This window comes from Octodon degus, unplaced genomic scaffold (genome assembly GCF_000260255.1).
Source record: "Octodon degus isolate 3935 unplaced genomic scaffold, OctDeg1.0 scaffold00129, whole genome shotgun sequence".
Taxonomy (NCBI): domain Eukaryota; kingdom Metazoa; phylum Chordata; class Mammalia; order Rodentia; family Octodontidae; genus Octodon; species Octodon degus.
This window is the reverse complement of record NW_004524705.1, coordinates 6780267-6789686: the sequence shown is the minus strand read 5'-3', so window position 1 is coordinate 6789686 and position 9420 is coordinate 6780267. Positions and strand designations below refer to the sequence as shown.

The 9420-nt window shown below is 38.6% G+C and overlaps 1 pseudogene; it reads right to left on the bottom strand.

Moving 5' to 3' along the window:
* Window positions 1–2156: 2156 nt before the first annotated feature.
* Window positions 2157–8988, bottom strand: LOC101584856 (annotated as a pseudogene).
* Between the last annotated feature and the right edge of the window lie 432 nt (window positions 8989–9420).

The following is a 9420-nucleotide window of genomic DNA, read 5'->3' as shown; positions in this document are numbered from 1 at the left end:
ATTTATTTATATTTTTTCCTCATAATTTTATTGAGAAACAAATAGCAATGAGACAGTTTCAAACCAAATTGGTAGGACAGTTTCAATAATTAAAAAAACTTGTCTTTTTTTTCTTTTTTCAGAACCAGGGATAGAACTCAGGCCCTTGCCCTTGCGAGGCAAGCATTTATTCTACTGAGCCATCTCCTTCTGGGGCATTTCTAATAAACACATTTTGTAAATTTGATACGTAATACCATGAGACCCTAAGAAATAATGTCCTCATGTTCACAGTATCAGCTTATGCTCTATGATGAAAGAGCTAAAAGTTGAGTAGAGTATCTTAGAGACACAGGATTTTGTTAGTATTATGAAGAAAAAAACACATTTACATCAACTACATTAAAACATTGTGAAAGACTTTTCTAAGATTATTCTGAAGTGAAATCTATACATTCAGTTCTAGAGTCTGTGAAAAATATAGATATTATTTTTTCATTCACAAGTCCTTAGAGGGGCCAGGGAGATGGCTCAGTTGAATAAGCACTTGCCTGGCAAATGCAATGGCCTGAATTCGATCCCTGGTTCTGAAAAAAAAAAAGTCCTTAGAGATAGCATAAACAACCCTTTACTGACTAGATTAGAACCTTTATATTTCCTAATGCTAGGAAATTTCAGTTCCCTTAGTGCTGAATGAGGACAGTGTCTTATGTCCTTCACTCTTATTTTTAAGATGTAGGTCCCAGGATAATTACATAAAATTTGAAGCCATAATTTGCATCAAAATTTATTTTCAAATACCATGCAAAATGCCTAAAGTTAAATTGTAAGTATCTTTTAAAAGGAGTAATTTTTTTCTCTTGCTTGATATGATTAAGGTGCATTAATAGTTTTTAAAGCACCTTTCCAGGGCTCTACATGAATGTGTCCACTCTTTTATCTTCTTAAGTAAATTATGACTATTCCTAAAAATAGATTTTTAATCCTGATTCCTTTTGCTATGGTTTGTATCTAGCTGTCCCCTCAAAGCCTCATGCAGTCATTGGGGTGGCTTCTAGAGTGTGTGATCAATTCATGATCTAATGCAGGGATTGTGGGTGTGAGTGCTCTACCTGCCCTGGGGTGGGTGATCTGCATTACAATGCGAGGAGGGGAGAAAGGCTTGCTAGCTGCCACAGCTGCTGCTCCTCCCTCAGCTCTTTGCTGTTTTCCACTGACATGAGCTGCTGCCCGCTGCCATGTGACACTCTGCATTGGAGCCTGCGGAGTATGGACTGAAACCTCCACTAACTGTGAGCTAAATAAACCTTTCTTTACTTCATTTTGGGGTTTGGGTATTTTGTCTCAGCAATGAGACAAAAGTAACTGAGACATCTTTTTTTTTTTTTATTTTTTTTTTATTTTTTGAACCGTAGAATTCATTAGAGAATATGGTGTTGGGAAACAAAAACAGATCATCTTCACATGTCAAATGTGTGAACTTGTTAAATGAAAAGTTTTCGAACCATAAAACACAAAAAAGATAACAAAATATACTCTGAAAATCGAGGCAATCACACAGTTATTACTTAGCTACTCTCTACCTTCCTTCATAGAACCAAGAAGGGTGCTATCCCCAAAATGAACACAGGTAGTCACTAACAACCACCCAGTGATGCAGTGAATTTTCTATTTAGGGAAATATTGGGAAAACAAATAAATTCCTTGGGGCATTATTTATTCATCCCTTCTAAGTAACTATTAATAAGATTAGTTTGTAAAGGTGACTTTTTTTTTTCAGTCCAGAAAGTCAGCGGGGTCCCATTGGCTATGGGATAATCAGAATTGATTAATGAACATTCGATATAAATTAGTAGGCTTGGAAGTCAATCTTACTTTGAATTCACATGTGTTAATCAATGGCAGGGAATTAAACAAGAATCAGTTAAGAATTTCTGGAATGTACACCAATGCCAAGTGAACACTATCACACTCTTTCCTATTATGATGGCTCCTTGGTTAGGATAAAAGGCATTAAAAGTGACTGCCACCTATGAAACAGACTTCAGTGTCTCTGCCCCTAAAGAAAAATCTTGTTGTTTTAAATTCACAGAATCAAATAAATGTTACTAATGACAATGTAAACTATATGGAAGAAAGAAAATCTACTAATTACGCTGGAAGTCCAGAAAATAGCATCATATCAGAAGAGCCATTTTTCTAACAGTCCCACTGCTACGTATGATGTTTTTGCAAGCCTGGGCAACCTTCTCCTGTGGATACTGAGAGCCTATCACAGGATTCAACCAACCAGTCTCCATTCCTGCTTAAAGAGCTGATGCAAACTGCTGAAATTCCTCTTTCGCTGATGAAAACAGAGAAACTCTGATGATAGAAGCCTCCTTTGCCATGGTGTCCTGTGGGTTTATTTCCCTAGAGCCTCTGCTATCAACAACTATTACTGGTCCTCCATACGACAGAAGTTTCAAATTATTACTAAGGTTTACATCAGCCAATATCTCAATAATTATATTAATTCCTTTTTCACCAACAGATTTCTGGACTTTGTTAATATAGTCAGCTTCTTTGTGATCAAACACTTCATGGGCTCCATTTTGCAAAACAATTTTTCGGCTTTCCTCACTACCAGCGGTGCCCAAAACCTTTAAGCCATAGGCTGTAGCAATTTGGCATGTTGCTAATCCAACTCTTCTGCTGGCTCCAAGAACCAGACCTCATTCTCCAGCTTTCAAATAGGCACTGTAGAACAGAGCATGGCAGGCGGTGAAGTACAGGACACCAACGGCGGCACACTGCCTGAAGTCCAACTTCTAGGGCAGTGTGCATGCCGTGTGGCCTGCAGCAAGAGCATACTCTGCGTAGCCCTCCGAGATCGTGTTGCTAGTGAAGACTTGGTCACCTTTCTTGAAAGCAGACACGTTATTCCCAATGGACTCTACAACCCCCGCCACATCAGTGGCCAATACTCTGTATTACAAAGTATCATGTTAAAATGAGCCCACATATGTTGCAGTGGTCCAGCACCATCTAATTGTTTTGATAAAGCATAATATTGAGTGGAAATCAAGACTAAAACAGGTCACACTGAGGTGGAGGCTCAGATACAAAAATAGTAAGAATCTTAAAACAAGCTTATTTCCAGGTGAAATTAATCACATAGCACAGAAGTTTCTAACGTCACTAAATGGCAAGATGCTTTTCTTTGTGAAATATCACTCTGAGCTTTATGGCTGAGTATCTGATTTAATACTTTCACTGTCTTGAAAAAAAAGTGATGATTTTCCTGCCAGTGGGGGCAGAGAAAACCATCTTTTAGTGGCAGACAGTAGGCTGCCAGGCTGCTCACACGAGGCCCGGAAGCATCGGAATGTGCTTTCAGGAAGTCGGAGCACGTGGGACAAATGAGCAGCTGGTCTCTAATAAACAAGAAGAGTTCTATTTTCATAGATATTTTAGATACATATTGATCCTCTGGAGACACAGCCGGTAAGTGCTTATTTTCCCCAGAGTTACTTTTCAGTAACAAAAAGTGACTTTCTTATTTTTTGACATCTGAATTGGTGTGGCTTTACTAATATCAAGCATTTCAACACAGACCTGGGGTGGGGGGACCTCCCTGTGCTTCTCCTCCACGTTCACGGCCACTCACTTCCTATACATAAAACCAGGACCACTTTTACCTCTGCACGTGCCCCCACGACTTCCCATCATCTATTTTTAAGGACTAGGGGAATTGTTGCTTACTTTTCTTCCATTCTTCTCACAATGAGCCTTTGGCAGAAGATGTAGATCTGTAAGGAGGTGACTTATGATAGGATATACATGCACATGCCTCTGGGAGAGCGAACGCGTTGGCCTAAACTCACACTATGGTGGAAATGAATGTCCTTCCCAGAGGCCTACTTTGAAAGGCAGAATGTGTAAGAGGAACAAGGGCCTAGACATAAACAGGAGGCAGGAGATAAAATGGACATTGAGCGTAACATTTAAGAGGTTCCAGTGCAGCACATAACAAATGCCATCCTTAGTGCTTTCAGTTTTTCCAAAGCTGGCGTAACTCTAGGCCCTAAGAGCTACCTATAAGAATACCTTCAATTAACTAGTGGCTTTGAGATTCCCTCTTGAATTAGGTACTACTGAGGACACAGGAGCAAAAAGCACATTTTCTGATCTTGAGCGTTTTCAACTCTTGTTAGGAGTGACCTGAATAACTCACAAGCCCAAAGACATAATAGGAAAGGAATAATAGGCAATATTAGGTCACTCTGCTCTGGGCTGAGAACACAGTGTAGCTTCCTGCCTCTATTAACTCTCACTTAACTGCCTCTGAGTCAGTGGTGAAACACAGTGACCCATAAATGCTAATCACATAAAATGCATTTGAGAGGAAATAACAAGAGTGGATATTTTAAAGAAGGTTCTCAAATGCCTCACTTTTCAAATGCATCATTACAGATAAAATGTGAAAATTTGGAAGCTAAAACCCCGTGACTTCTGGTCACTTGGGATATCAGTGTTGTCTACATAGAAATTTACTCTTTTAAAGGTAGTTATGAAAATATCTGACCATTTCTGCAGCACTAATTTCATGACTTGCCAAAAGAAATTGAAATCATTCAGCTAAATATTAGTACCGATAAAGTATAGAAACTCATACTGCCTTGCTCGAAGAGTTATGACTTCCTTTCTATTACTTCAAAAATATATTTTTAAAGAGTTTTATTATTTTCTATATCAACAACACAAATTTGTCTTGATAAAAGTTTACCCTTATTTCATGACAATAACCCAAACTTGCCATATCTGGAAGATTTTTAGTGAGATTATTTTCTTCACCTTTTACTTTGACATCTAATGTTGTGGTAGTACTTGAAAAATTGACGTGACCCTGACTTCTAGATTAACAAATAATTGTAAATATCATAAACACTATTTATTAAGCACTTTCTATGAACCAAAGTGCTAACTATGTATTTCTTACCCTTGTAGTTTTCACAACAGTATTTTAGGCAGATGCTATTACAGTTCTTTGCAACTTTACAGATGTACACATTGTAACTCCATTTCAGAGCTGATACATCCTAATAAATTTTAATGTTAGTATTTTTGATGCTGAAGGTCAGGCTCTTGACTATTGCTTTCTGTAGTTTCCCTTGAGAACATTTTCAGTTTCTGACTTTTTTCCCAAAAGCTAATGTTTTGCTTTATTTTTTTTATCTGGTTTTCTTTCTCTGGTTGTTTGTCTTCGGCAGCCCTCTGCCCCAGTTCCACATTTTCAGTTGCTTCCTTAATGTCTCCCATAGCCACTTTGCCATTTGAAACCCACTGAAACTGCATTAACCTGCACTACAGAGAGGTGGCCTTGCTTCAGGTCGGGGCTTCAACGTCCTTGTTTTAGATATGTTCTTCACACCTGGGCTTCAATGTCACTGTCTCTAGACCTCAGACTCTTTATCTATAAAAGAGTGAAATTCAACTTGACAGTCTTTTTGTATCTAGTTCTAATTTTAAGACTTCATGTTTTGCGTTAAATTTCATATCTTTCTCATAAAGCATGCTCTTTCTTCTAATCTTCCATTTCTGCTATGAAAATTCTACTCCATTATGTGGCTTCATAACCTGGATCCATCCACTTGTTTTAAAAGTAAAATCACCACATTTTGTGGTTTCTCTGTTCGCAGGGTTTTGGGTTTTTCTTTTTTTCTTTTGTTTTGGACTTGACATGTCAAGTTCCATTTCTGAGTCATCTCATCCAATTGGAGGATTTAGTAAACAAAATTAACATACAAGTAAATATGAGCATAATTCTGTGCACCTATGATGTGCTTGAAAATATTAATGAGTATGACTATGAATATAACATATCTTCTATAATTCTATAGAAGATCAAAATTTGATAGACTCACCTAAATTTTGTGTCTATCTAACAGCATGGCTGACAATTGCTTTTTGAAGTCTAAAGAATGATTTAAATGTTTTTTTAAATTTCTGAGCACACAACAGGAATGTTATATACTAACCGGAATGGTTGGAAAAAGCTGAATGTTGATGTGGATCTTCCAGAGATTGAGTAGAACAGAGTGGGAGGCTCATTGATCAAGAGTAGAACTTGGGGTTGCAGATCAAGAGTAGAACTCGGGGTTGCAGAGCCTCTGACTACAGAACTGAGCAGAGTGAGAGGTTTCCTGTATCCCATCATATCCAGCCTCTTCATTACTGCTTCCAAGGGTGTCATCTTTGTTCTTGGGTGAGGGCTAGCATTCAGTGACAGCAGTCAAGGTATTGTAATTCTTCTAACAGAAAACACCAAAACCCACTTGAATTTCAAGCATGGCATTTATATGAATATTAAAACTGCTGTATTATAACCATGGTGGACCAGCAAACTTGGCATAAAAAAATTAGACTGTAAATTCTTTAGGGCCTGACAGAAGACTAATAAAAGAAAATCTTATTGCAAAGTGATATTTCTTTAGAGAGTTTCAGATATGAGGACGGGGATTATTACCAAGACATGGTGATTTTTGCAGAGTAGACTTGGAAATATTTACCTTGATAATTTTAGTCTTATCAACTGGTTTGAGTCATTTTCAGACTGGAACCATTATGCACAAAGTGTTTGAAAAGTATTTCCCCCCCCCAAAAAAATGAAGAAAAATGAAAAAAGAAAGAAAGAAAGAAAGAAAGAAAGAAAGAAAGAAAGAAAGAAAGAAGGAAAGAAAGAAAGAAAGAAAAGCTCTGGCTACATCTCCCAAATTATCCTTTCATCAGCAAATACTGCAAGCTATCCAAATCTATGGTTGGCCTGAAATCAGAGAATGATTTGGTAAACAAACAGGCAAAAAATTAAAATCCATGCATCCAAAAGATTTAATTGAAGCTAAAAATAAATGGAGGTCTTTTTATGTTTGAACAATTCCCATGTAGTTCTCTCCCATAAACATTTGGGAAGAAAGGCAAACAATTACATTTATGCATTCACAGCACTGAAATTATCTGGCGTAAAGAATCACAAGGCTCAGACCACCTTCAGTTGTCATTTCATGGGATGAAAATCGCAGCTCGAAGTGCGACCAGTGTTATGTACTAATCAAGCAACAAACTTTCTTGACATCAGTAAATTGCTCCTACACAGCATTAATTTCATGCTTGTCTACTCTGGTAAGCTGTGAGTAGTTAAGAGTTAGAAACCTAAGAAGAGTTAGAATAGGATCAGTGATCTCTTTTAAAATGGAGAAAGATGAAATAACTGAAAGCATTTAGCGTAATTGAGCAAGATTTTTCATGTTTTCAAACATCGTGACTATATCTGGGGTCTTAACTTTAGGAAGAGAAAACTTAGTATCTATCTCATGATACATTTGTAAGGTGATTGTAAGCCAGTTTGCTAAAGTGCCATGATTTAAGATGAACTTGGGAGGCTGAAGAATGTATCAAAGTCACGTTCTCTCTGACCATGTTAATTCACCAAGCTAAGCTTTTAAAACTACATTAAACTGGTTAAAACCAGAGAAAATAGAAAATTACAAGAAGATACAAAGCCATAATAAAATTTGGGTATAATTTACCCAATTAATTATGTTGGTTAGTTTTTTCCTGATTCGAGTGTATGCATAATTACCTTTCCTAATTTTTCATTTTGAGTTATAGGTTGAGTGTGTAAGGTCCACAAGTGTTTTATGCTCTAATAAACTTGTTATAGAAGTGCCAGCACTCATCCAAAGCCTCTTTAGCTTTGTGTCTGCATCCCCTCGGGACACTGCCATTTGTTTTTATGTCTTGTGTGAGAGCAAAATAGCTAGCAGAATGGCATCTATGTGTGCATGGAGGTGTTCAGCAGTTATTACCCTGTCTTTGCCACTAACTCGTTTGTAAATCACTTCCAAATATATACTCTGCCCTCCGCTACAATGACCTTGTCCTCAACACCTGACAGGACTCCAAGACACAAATTGTCTTCTTCGCACTTCATTCCCCTTGTGGAAGCACTTGAGCTTGATGTATCCAAGTTCACACTTGTTTAGCACTCTTGAGATTGCATCTGTTGTATTTTGCACCTCTTGTCACTACTCAAAGAAAATAGAGATTTGGGCATATTGTCAAAGTTGGAGCAAATATAGAAGATCAATTATAGTTTTAAAAAATGTGTGTTTATCTGAGTTGATGAGTACACCTGTAGTCACTGTGTACTTTGTGTATGTGTGTCTGTGCACACGCACATACTTTACATATGGAAAAAGTCAACATAAGGTATTTTATATGCTTCTCTAGAAGTGGTGGAAAGGTCGAGCAGAAGTGAGAATAACAGTACTGCCTCCTGCTTCGATGCCAGGGCTTTGCCTGACGCCTAGTACTGAACTGAGCTGCCTGGTGTTCGAACTTTTTGTTTGAGAAAACTAAAGATAAACACAGACTTTAAAAAAAATGACAAAATGGACAAAAGCTCACAGTGTCAGAAATATGTAAGTCTATTTATCAGTACATTTTCTGTGTAATGCTGACAAATTTTCATCAGCTGAACAATTTGTTAAAACAATCTGGTACTTTTGTGGGAAGCCAAGAAAGTGACTCATACAAGAATTACTTACTCTTCTATAAACCAAAGTATGTGCGTTATAGAAGAAAACACGGAGTTCATCCGGGGCAGGAAATACAGAGGAAAGCCTGGGAAGTCCTCTGCCGGTAGCAGGCATGAGCAGGCTGCATCCCTGAGGACCAGGGCGCTGGGGCATTGCCAGAAGGTGGTTCAAAGCGAAAAGCGAGAGAGTCACCCAGGCTAAGGTGACCTTGGCCACTAAGAATTTTGGCGTGAAGGTTAACTTATCTCTTTGCTGTGTCTGAAAATGTTTTTATATGTCCTGCCCTTCCTCAGCTGAGCTTTACTGATGAACAATTAAATATAACCTACTTCAAAGTCTCTTGGGCCCCATTCTCCTTGTTCTTCGGCACTTGCCCGTCATGGTTCCTTACTACTTTCTGATTCCCAGCAGGATTTGAATTCACTGCCATGTCAGGGCTTTGGCTTCATCACCTTTGCCAATCCAGAGCATGCCTCAAATGCCAGGAGAGCCATGAATGGAGAGTCCCTGCATGGTCGCCGGATCTGGACCATGAAGGCAAATCTGCCCGGGGCACCAGAGGAGGGGGTGCTTTTGGGACCCATGGATGTGGTCACAACTACTCCACAGGTGGTGGGGACCAGGGGTGTGGAGAGGCAGGTATGACAGTCGTCCTGGAGGATGTGGATACGGTTATGGGCAATCCAGAGTCTATAGTAGCAGAAGCCGGGGTGGTTATGATTGACGCTCAGGAGGGTATTACAGACACAATTGCGATAACTGAGAGGCTTCTAGACCTGACATACACAAGGAATAACACTTTTCACCCAGGATCGGCCTTCCGCATCGCCATATAAAGATTTCATAAAGAAGCCACACTGAA